Below are 9,679 nucleotides of genomic sequence, written 5' to 3'. Positions count from 1 at the left end.
CGACACTCTGCTTCCCTCCTCTCCGTAGGAGCTCGTAGAGGGAAGGGACCTACGCCTGGCAGCCTCAGCTGCCTTGGGTCCAGACCGGCGAGGGAGGTACTGGCGGAACGCTTCGCACTGCGTCTAACGCTTCGTGGTTCTGCGAAGCTCCGCCAGATCTTCCTCGGAGGGACCCCCCCTCTGAACCATCTCCTGTAGCAGGTTGGCTTGGTAGGCTTGAAGCACCGTGGTGTGCAAGCTCGCACCTGCCTGGCCCGCTGCCATGTACGCCTTCCCCACAAGCGTGGATGTGGTGCGACATGGTTTGGATGGTAACGCCGGCTTCTCCAGGGAGGACGCAAGTCGAGGGGAGAGATAGCTCGCAAGCTCATCCTCCACCCGAGGCATCCTCCCATAACCACGGTCCCTAACTCCCATCACATTACTGTAGTTCAGTGATCGGGGTGTGGAAAGCCATGTAGAGAAGGGTCTGCCCCATGATTTACTCATCATGTAAATCAGGAAAGAATGGCAGAGACCGGCGTGGAGGTGGCGTGTGGTGCTTAAGAAACCTTTCATCAAGCTACCACTAGCCTGTGGTGTCTGCTCCTCCCGTGGCCAGTTGATGTTGAGCTTAGCCACGGCTCTAGTCACCACCTCCAGCAGCACGTCATAGTCGGGCGTGGCCAGATGACGCCGCCCCGACACCCGGAAGTCATCGTCCACTGCGCTGAGCACGTCCGCCTCCTCGGAGTCGGATTGCTGCAGCGTCTCCGGATCCAAAACCGCGAGCGGGAGAAGCCGAAAACGGGCTCCCGAACGAGGAAAGGAAGCGTCGGAGCCAGCGGATGAAGGTCGGGAAAAAGCCTCAGCCGTCCCGAAATCCTCCGACAGATCACGCTGTGAACCCATGAGTGAAGCCGCCGGGCCGCCTCAGCGGCCGCAGGGCCCGCGCCACGGGGAAAACACATCCGGCTATCCTCGGAAAGAGAGCCATGCTGTACCTCAGTACCCGCACGGAAAAGGGCTTCGCAACGGGCGCAGGCAGCCCCCTCGAGAGCTGCCCGTGCGTGCTCCATCCCCAAACATGAGACCCACATCTCATGAGAATCTCCATCCGTGATGTACCGAGGGCAAGAAAAAACACACCTTCTGTACATCTGGTTGCCGGACATGCTGGTAGACTTCTTCTTCAGGTAAGACACACCGGTTATTCCGTCACACCTTACCGTTCTAGCAACAGGCCAATAGGATTGGAGTGATTTCATTCACGTTCAGACCTGCTTCGCCTAGAGGCGTTCCCATAGTGTCGTAACCGACGCAGTTCGAGTTCCCTCGAAGGGGAACTGGAAAGCGAACTGTGGTCTTCTGCACGCAAGTGATATGCTTTGTCTCATACCAAGTTTCAGAGCTGCTAGAAGTCCTTGTCAGGTAAACAACCATACTGTGGAACATTTTAGGCCTTTGAACGAAACAACAAATGTTGCTGTTTTCTTGTGTCCGTCCCCACAAAGACAGTGCTTGTGAGAATCAAGAGGCTCAAGACATTTTAAAACTGTTGTCAGTTTGTATGCCGTAAGTAGAATAAAAGCATTATATGACAAAACCCATAACAAAAACGCCTAATCTGAAACCATCAGAGATTCCTTGTTTCTGACTGTTTTAGTTTTATCTTTCCCTGTGCTCATTCCCTACAGGGCCGCTCTTAAAGAAGTGCTACATTCATGTTCAACACACACACACACACACACACACACACACACAGAGACAGGCTGGTTAAGGAAAGTGCCGAACTTTATATAAAAGTCTATAACAATTCTTAAGTAAAGACAGAGGACAACTTTAAAGCTTAAAGCACCTCCGAGCCACAGTTTTGAACTAACAAAAATTAAGTGAAAAATTTTTTTTTTTGCTGTACTAATTTATACAAAAAAAGGTTATGAAGTAAATTGGTGGTTATTGGTGCAGCTTCCTGCAGAAACACAGTGGAAAATCAGGGTAGACTATCCACAGCTTGTAAATAAAATACGTTTTACTCCTTTGTGTTTAGACAGTGAAGACTTAAAGTAGATTTTCAGATGCAAACCGTTTTTGCACAGTTTTCAGTAAGGGGCTCTCTTAATGTGACAAACAAGTGACATACGGAACAAACAAAAAAACAGCCTAAAATTTCACATTAACGCAATTAAACGCTGCGTGTCTGCTAGCTTCACAGGTATTCTGCTCATCATCAGCTACCTGAAGTGAATGGAAATATCCTCTTGTCTGATTCACAAATGGCTACTACTCCAGTTCATTAATTCATACTGACCCACTAAGTTCAGTTCTAAGTTCAAGCATGCTAAAGATACTTCTTCATCACCACTCAGTCCTTTAGTGTGTCAAGGTAAATTGAGGCCAAGAGGTTAATTTCCTTCAAGAGAAGAAGCTCCATTATACCAGATGTTTGATAAGAACTAGCCTCCGACTGTGGATGTCTTTGTCAAAATATGTGTATCACCCAGACACACTTCTGAAAGACCTATTCATGTGAAGTGAATCAGGCTTTCTGTATTTCCAAGGATTAAGTCCCATAACTCAATCTATGATTTAATTGGTTGCATCTTGGCTTCAGTTAGTTGCCATTTCGTACCGGCATGCAGTTTCTTCTCAGACGGTCCTTTTTAAACACAGACTTTCAGACACATCACATCTGTTTTCCCTTTTTCACTTTACAGTCAGATATGAAGATAAAATGCCGCGTATACAAAAGCTAGTAAGCATTAGCTGACATGGAAACAGAACATGTGGTTTTGATGAGAGGTGAATTGACTAAAAGCTTCATGGTGATGGTGAAAAGCTTTCACTACATTAACGTGATGTGTTTTTGCAATGTGTGGTACGTACTTGTCATTAAACAGTGTGTATTTGTAAATGTCAATCTCCGGAGGGTCAAACCTTCGCTGCTGCAAATGTAATAGAATGATAAGAAGAGATCACTGTTCATGCATGTATACATTCGCCTTTTGCTGTAGATAAATGCACAATCCGTGATCCAAATATAAACTAAAATAAGAAAAGTGAATAACACTCTGAACGACTATATAGTAGAGAACTGACTGGGGCTTACTATATTGATGAATCATCAGGCACGACTTCATCTGTGTATCTGACCTTTGAATCGTTCCTGATTAAATCTGAAACAGCTGCTGAGATGCACTAAACCCATAACAACTAATGACTCAATCATTAGTTACTCTTTTTGTGCCCCCTCAAATAAGTTACATATCATACTAAGTAGTTACTAAGTAATCCCTTAGTACTTCATGAGTATGACAAAACTCTGCAGCTACTTGTCATAAATGCTCAGTATGTCAATTCACAGATATTTTTGAAATTGGCGGTGACCAAAATAGAGCTAAAAGGAGAGTAAATACTGGACTTACAAATTGCAACTGTTGGCGTTGTTGACCAACGTTTTTATAGGTCATTGTTGTGTTTACAGCTTGCTGTGCTGCCCCCTATGGATAAAATTTCAATTACCTAACAGCAGTGGACGACCAGAAAGGTTCAGTTTTATAGGAAATGGTTAAAAAGTTACTTGAAGAGCATTTCCTTGACACAGCAAGTCGATACATTAATAAAAATAATATATATATATCTAAAACACATATAATAACACTCACTAGCCACTTTATTATGTACACCTGTTTAATTGCTTGTTAACACAAATAGCTAATCAGCCAATCACATGGCAGCAACTCAATGCATTTAGGCACGTAGATGCAGTCAAGACAACTTGCTGAAGTTCAAACCGAGCGTCACAAAGGGGAAGAAAGGGGATTTAAGTGACTTTGAACGTGGCATGGTTGTTGGTTGAGCTGGTCTGAGTATTTCAGAAACTGCTGCTCTTTTGGGATTTTCACACACAACCATCTCCAGGGTTTACAGAGAATGGTCCAAAAATGAGAAAATATCCAGTGAGCAGCAGTTGTGTGGACAAAAATGCCTTTTTGATGTCAGAGGTCAGAGGAGAATGGGCAGACTGGGTTGAGATGACAGAAAAGTAGAAACATAAACTCAAATAACCACTTGTTACAACCAAGGTATGCAGAGTACCATCTCGCACAACACGTTGAACCTTGAAGCAGATGGGCTACAGCAGCAGAAGACCACACCGGGTGCCACTCCTGTCAGCTAAGAACAAGAAACTGAGGCTACAATTTACACAGGCTCACCAAAACTGGACACTGGAAGACTGGAAAAGCGTTGCCTGGTCTGATGAGTCTCGATTTTAGCTGCGACATTCAGAGGGTCAGAATTTCGTGTAAACAACATGAAAGCGTGGATCCATCCCGCCTTATATCAATGGTTCAGGCTGTTGGTGGTGGTGTAATGGTGTGGGGGATATTTTCTTGGCACACTTTGGGCCCCTTAGTACCAATTGATCATGGTTTAAACGCGACAGCCTACCTAACTATTGTTGCTGACCATGACCTTCCATTTATGACCACAGTGTACCCATCTTCTGATGGCTAATGCACCATGTCACAAGGCTCAAATCATCTCAAAATGGTTTCTTGAACATGACAATGAGTTCACTGCAGCCTCCACAGTTGCCAGATCTCAATCCAGAACACCTTTGGGATATGGTGGAACGCGAGATCCGCATCATGGATGTGCAGCCGACAAATCTGCAGCAACTGCATGATGCTATCATGTCAATATGAACCAAAGTCTCTGAGGAATGTTTCCGACACCTTGTTGAAAGTATGCCACAAAGGATTAAGGCCAAAGGGGGTCCAACCCAGTACTAGCAAGATCTAATAAAGTGCCCAGTGAGTGTATCATAAATTCTACCAACAAACAACGTCCACTGTGGTCGCCCTGACATCTGTCTGGGTAACTTCCTGAGGAGGTAGAGCACTGTAGCATCCCCTCTCATCTCCAACCACAAAGTCCAACTCCCGCTGAGTCTGAATGCGCTGGCACCGTGACCTTCCTTCACAGAGATCAAACAGTGGTGTCTATGAAAAGTGTGCACACACTTCACTCATAATCACTTGTCTTTCAGGTCAGCAGTGAGGCATAAATTAGACCAGAACATCACTGTAAACCTAACCAGAGCCAGTGCTGTCTCCTGTGTGACTCACTGCTTTGCTTCCCTGAACTTATCTGCTGCCAGTGATTTAAAACCGTTTCTTTTGGACAGTATGCAATGTTTCTCACAATATGGGGAAAATTGAAAACACAAGGTCAAATATCTTAAAACGCTTCCTGGTAAAAAAAAAGTTTTTTGTCAGTTTGAGCAAACATTTGCTATGAGTACCAGAATTGCCCAAAAGTCACTCTGTTTATGATTTCCTTAATAGAAAGACACAAACAATAATAGTTGTCTGGGTTTATTTCTGTCTTGGCTGTTGCCTGTTGACTCTCTTCCACAGACTTCTAAATCTATTCTGACATATTATTGTTTTTACTACATGTCCAGCATCTTTACTTTAGACAGGATGTGAACAGGGGGGAACCTTGTCACTGAACTGACCAGAATGCGGCAAAACATTAAAGTCTTGTGATAAATTTACATGTGACTTTGACTTTGTGACATTGGACACTGTTGTTCTGTTTTGTCTTTTTGCTTCCTCTGACTCCGGCCTGTTTTCATTTAATATTGTCAAATCACAGCCAAGTTATACTTCACCACATTGGCGTTTGTGGGCTGTGAAATGTGAAGCATTTTCATACCTAAAATCGAACTTCATTCAACTCTGTGTCACGTAAAGAAAGAAAGAAAAAACTGTGGAGGACAGTTACACAGATGTTGGAAAATGAACACAACATAGACATGTTTCACACAACAGTTTCTGCGTTCTGTATTATATATTTTTTATCAGAAATTTGATATTTTACTAATAAATTACTTTCCTGTTTGGATCCTCAGCTGTTTCTGTAACTATAAACTTACTTTACTGTTATGTCCCTTGGGTCATATTTTGTTGTTTGTTTATCTCTCCCTGCACTGTCAGCTGTTCTCCTCCCTTTGAGTGTGTGTGAGTGTATGCAGGTACTGGAGAACAGGTGAACACGCTGGATTGGTCCGGTAGAGCTGATTGGAGCCTCCTGATTGGGCACCTGGATGACAGCAGCCATCTTAAGCCCCACTGACAGGGACTCTTCCCCCTCTCTGCCATTCCCAACCTGCCTGAGTACTGTGTTATGTCTGTGTTCATTGTACTTAGTGAACTGTTGTGAGTATAGTAGACTTGGATTGTAAGTAGTTTACCTTAGCCATTCTGATTGTCTTATGACAACCTGGTTTTGTTGGCTTTGCCATTTTTGTTTGCTATGAAGCAATTTTCTTTGTCGTAGCTACACTGCTCAAAAAAATGGGAACACTTAAACAACACAATGTAACTCCAAGTCAATCACACTCCTGTGAAATCAAACTGTCCACTTAGGAAGCAACACTGATTGACAATCAATTTCACATGCTGTTGTTCAAATGGAATAGACAACAGGTGGAAATTATAGGCAATTAGCAAGACACCCCAATCAAGGAGTGGTTCTGCAGGTGGTGACCACAGACCACTTCTCAGTTCCTATGCTTCCTGGCTGATGTTTTGGTCACTTTTGAATGCTGGTGGTGCTTTCACTCTAGTGGTAGCATGAGACGGAGTCTACATCCCACACAAGTGGCTCAGGTAGTGCAGCTCATCCAGGATGGCACATCAATGCGAGCTGTGGCAAGAAGGTTTGCTGTGTCTTTCAGCGTAGTGTCCAGAGCATGGAGGTGCTACCAGGAGACAGGCCAGTACATCAGGAGATGTGGAGGAGGCTGTAGGAGGGCAACAACCCAGCAGCAACCCTGCATTGATTGACTGGCCCGCCCATTCCCCATCCAATTTGATTTTGAGTGTGACTCCAAATCCAGACCTCCATGGGTTGATAAATTTGATTTCCATTGATAATTTTTGTGTGATTTTGTTGTCAGCATATTCAACTATGTAAAGAAAGGAGTATTTAATGAGATTATTTCATTCATTCAGATCTAGGATGTGTTATTTTAGTGTTCCCTTTATTTTTTTGAGCAGTGTATATTGTGTCAGCTACTAGCAGTGAGTAGGAGTGAGAAGCCCTTTTTTGTTTGCACCGTTTTCTCCTGTTTTTGGACTTAGAAGTTTAGAGCTTTGTCTTTTCTTTACCTTTTGGTTTTGGGTTTAGGAAAGTTTTAGGTTTTCTTAGAGTGTTTTGGTTGTTGTTTTGGGCACTGCTCATCTCCGATGTAAATAATAAAAACTGCTAAATTGTATTTACGGTGTGCTGGCCTTGTTTGGGAATGGGAAAAGTGGGAAGCCACACATTTATGTTACATCCAGGACACCCCTAGACCTTGGGACATAACAATATTATTTACATAATATATGACAAAGGGAAGGAGAACAGCTACACATATGATGGAACCTGTAAATGTTTTTGGTTTTGCTTAAAAAATTATTATAAGATTTGTTACATTCTCTGTGATTATAAAAATAGCTGCTAATTTTCTTTTTTGTCAATCAACAAATGTATTAACTGAATAATCATTTCAGCTCTACTTAAAATAAGTTTTCTTTTACAAATAGATCTATCTATTTATAGGACCTGTAAAGGGTTTATCAACGCCATCTGAACTATGAAGAGGATTGTCACTGTCAAGCTTCCAGCTGCTGGTTTAACATCAAAACAAAGGGTAATAATAATGACAAAATACTACCATCCTCCTGTTAAATAATTTTGGAAAACACTAAATGTGTATAATTTTTGTATAATACTAATGACCACCAGTGGTTGTAAACACATTTTCTCACAAAATGAGTGATAATTCTTTATTCTCTATAATCTCACTGACTTTCTCCAGAGACACGGATTCTCTTATTATTTGTTGTTGAATAAATTTGGTTGCCATCTGGTCAAGAATCACTGTTCACAATCAGTGTTGGGCAAGTTACTCAGAGACTGTAATATATTACTTATTACTCAAAAAGTAATATTATTACTTTACTTATTACTGGGTGATAAAAGTAACTAGTTACAATACTAGTTACGTTACTATATTACTTTCCAGTTTTTGCCACAGAATGATCGGGGGGGAGGGATCGAGCCAGGAGGTGCTGCAGGAATATATGCTCCTCAATAATAATAATTTTCCAAATTAGGCCTAATTATGGTAAACACTGCTTTCACTACAAACTTGAAAACTGGGTTGGACTTTCTGGCACAGTACTAAAATGGTTTGAATCCTACTTAAAGGACAGGGACTACTTTGTGTCTATAGGTAATCACACATCTGAGCTGACAAAAATTACATGTAGAGTTCCCCAAGGCTCCATTCTGGGACCTCTTTTGTTTAACATTTACATGTTTCCACTGGCTCAGATTATGAAAAACAACAAAATATGTTACCATAATTATGCAGATGACACACAGATTTACATAACCATTTCACCAGGGGACTATGATCCCATACGGGTACTGAGTAAGTGTATTCAGCAGGTCAACAGCTGGATGCGCCAGAATTTTCTTCAATTGAACAAAGATAAAACTGAAGTTATTGTTTTTGGAGCCAGGGAGGAACGATTGAAAGTCAGTGCTCGAATTCAATCTGTAATGTTAAGAACCACAAATCAAGCCAGAAATCTTGGTGTAGTCATGGACTCAGACCTGAATTTGAGGAGCCACATTAAGACAATTACAAAGTCAGCCTACTATCACCTGAAGAATATATCAAGGATTAAAGGACTTATGTCTCAGCAAGACCTGGAAAAACTTATCCATGCATTTATCTTCAGTCGACTCGACTACTGTAACAGTGTCCTTACAGGGCTCCCTAGGAAATCCATCAGACAACTGCAGCTGATTCAGAACGCTGCTGCTCGAGTCCCCACTAAGACCAAAAAGGTGGATCACATCACTCCAGTTCTGAGGTCTATACACTGGCTTCCTGTCTGTCAAAATTTTTTTTTCAAAATCCTGCTGTTAGTTTATAAAGCACTAAATGGTTTAGGGCCAAAATACATTTCTGATCTTCTGCTTCGTTATGAACCATCCAGACCTCTCAGGTCATCTGGGGCAGGTCTGCTTTCTGTCCCGAGAGTCAAATCTAAATAAGGAGACGCAGCGTTCAGTTATTATGCTCCGTATATCTGGAACCAACTCCCAGATAACTGCAGGTCTGCTGAAACTGTCAGTTCTTTTAAATTAAGACTGAAGACATTTCTTTTTACCATTGCTTTTTATTAAATATTTAAGATTTTTCTTTTTACCACTGCCTTTATTCTTTTTCTTTGTTTTTAGCTTTTTACCATTGCTTTTAATTAAATATTTACACGGTGAGAAATGAGTAGGTAATTGAGTGAAAAGACAATGAGAGTGAGATTGAACAGAGTGAAGGAAGTGGTCTTAAATCTCACGCCTGAGTGATTGGCAGGTGGGTTCAGAGTATAACTGGATCAAAGCGGCCTGCGGACAGACATGTCCTGGTTTCTCTGTAGTGTCCGAGGGTTTTTGGAGTTTCAGTGGACCCAAAGATTGCTATGGACCTGAGTACAAACTACCTAGAGAGAGTAGATTAAGTGTACTTCCCTGTTTTTATTTTCCATTTAACTCTTTTAACCCTCATTGTACACTTCACTGTAACTTTTATTATATTTTAATGTGTATTTTTTCAATTTCCCTATGTTGC

The 9,679-nt window shown here is 42.1% G+C and overlaps 1 protein-coding gene across 1 annotated transcript in view; it reads right to left on the bottom strand.

Annotated features, from left to right (window-relative positions):
- Positions 1–9,679, bottom strand: part of ltk (leukocyte receptor tyrosine kinase) — an 80,082-nt gene that overhangs the window by 57,977 nt on the left and 12,426 nt on the right. The window lies entirely within an intron of this gene.

The sequence above is a fragment of the Micropterus dolomieu genome, linkage group LG11, assembly GCF_021292245.1.
Source record: "Micropterus dolomieu isolate WLL.071019.BEF.003 ecotype Adirondacks linkage group LG11, ASM2129224v1, whole genome shotgun sequence".
NCBI classification, from domain to species: Eukaryota; Metazoa; Chordata; class Actinopteri; order Centrarchiformes; family Centrarchidae; genus Micropterus; species Micropterus dolomieu.
Note: the sequence above shows the minus strand (reverse complement) of the source record. Positions and strands in the feature narration are given on the sequence as shown.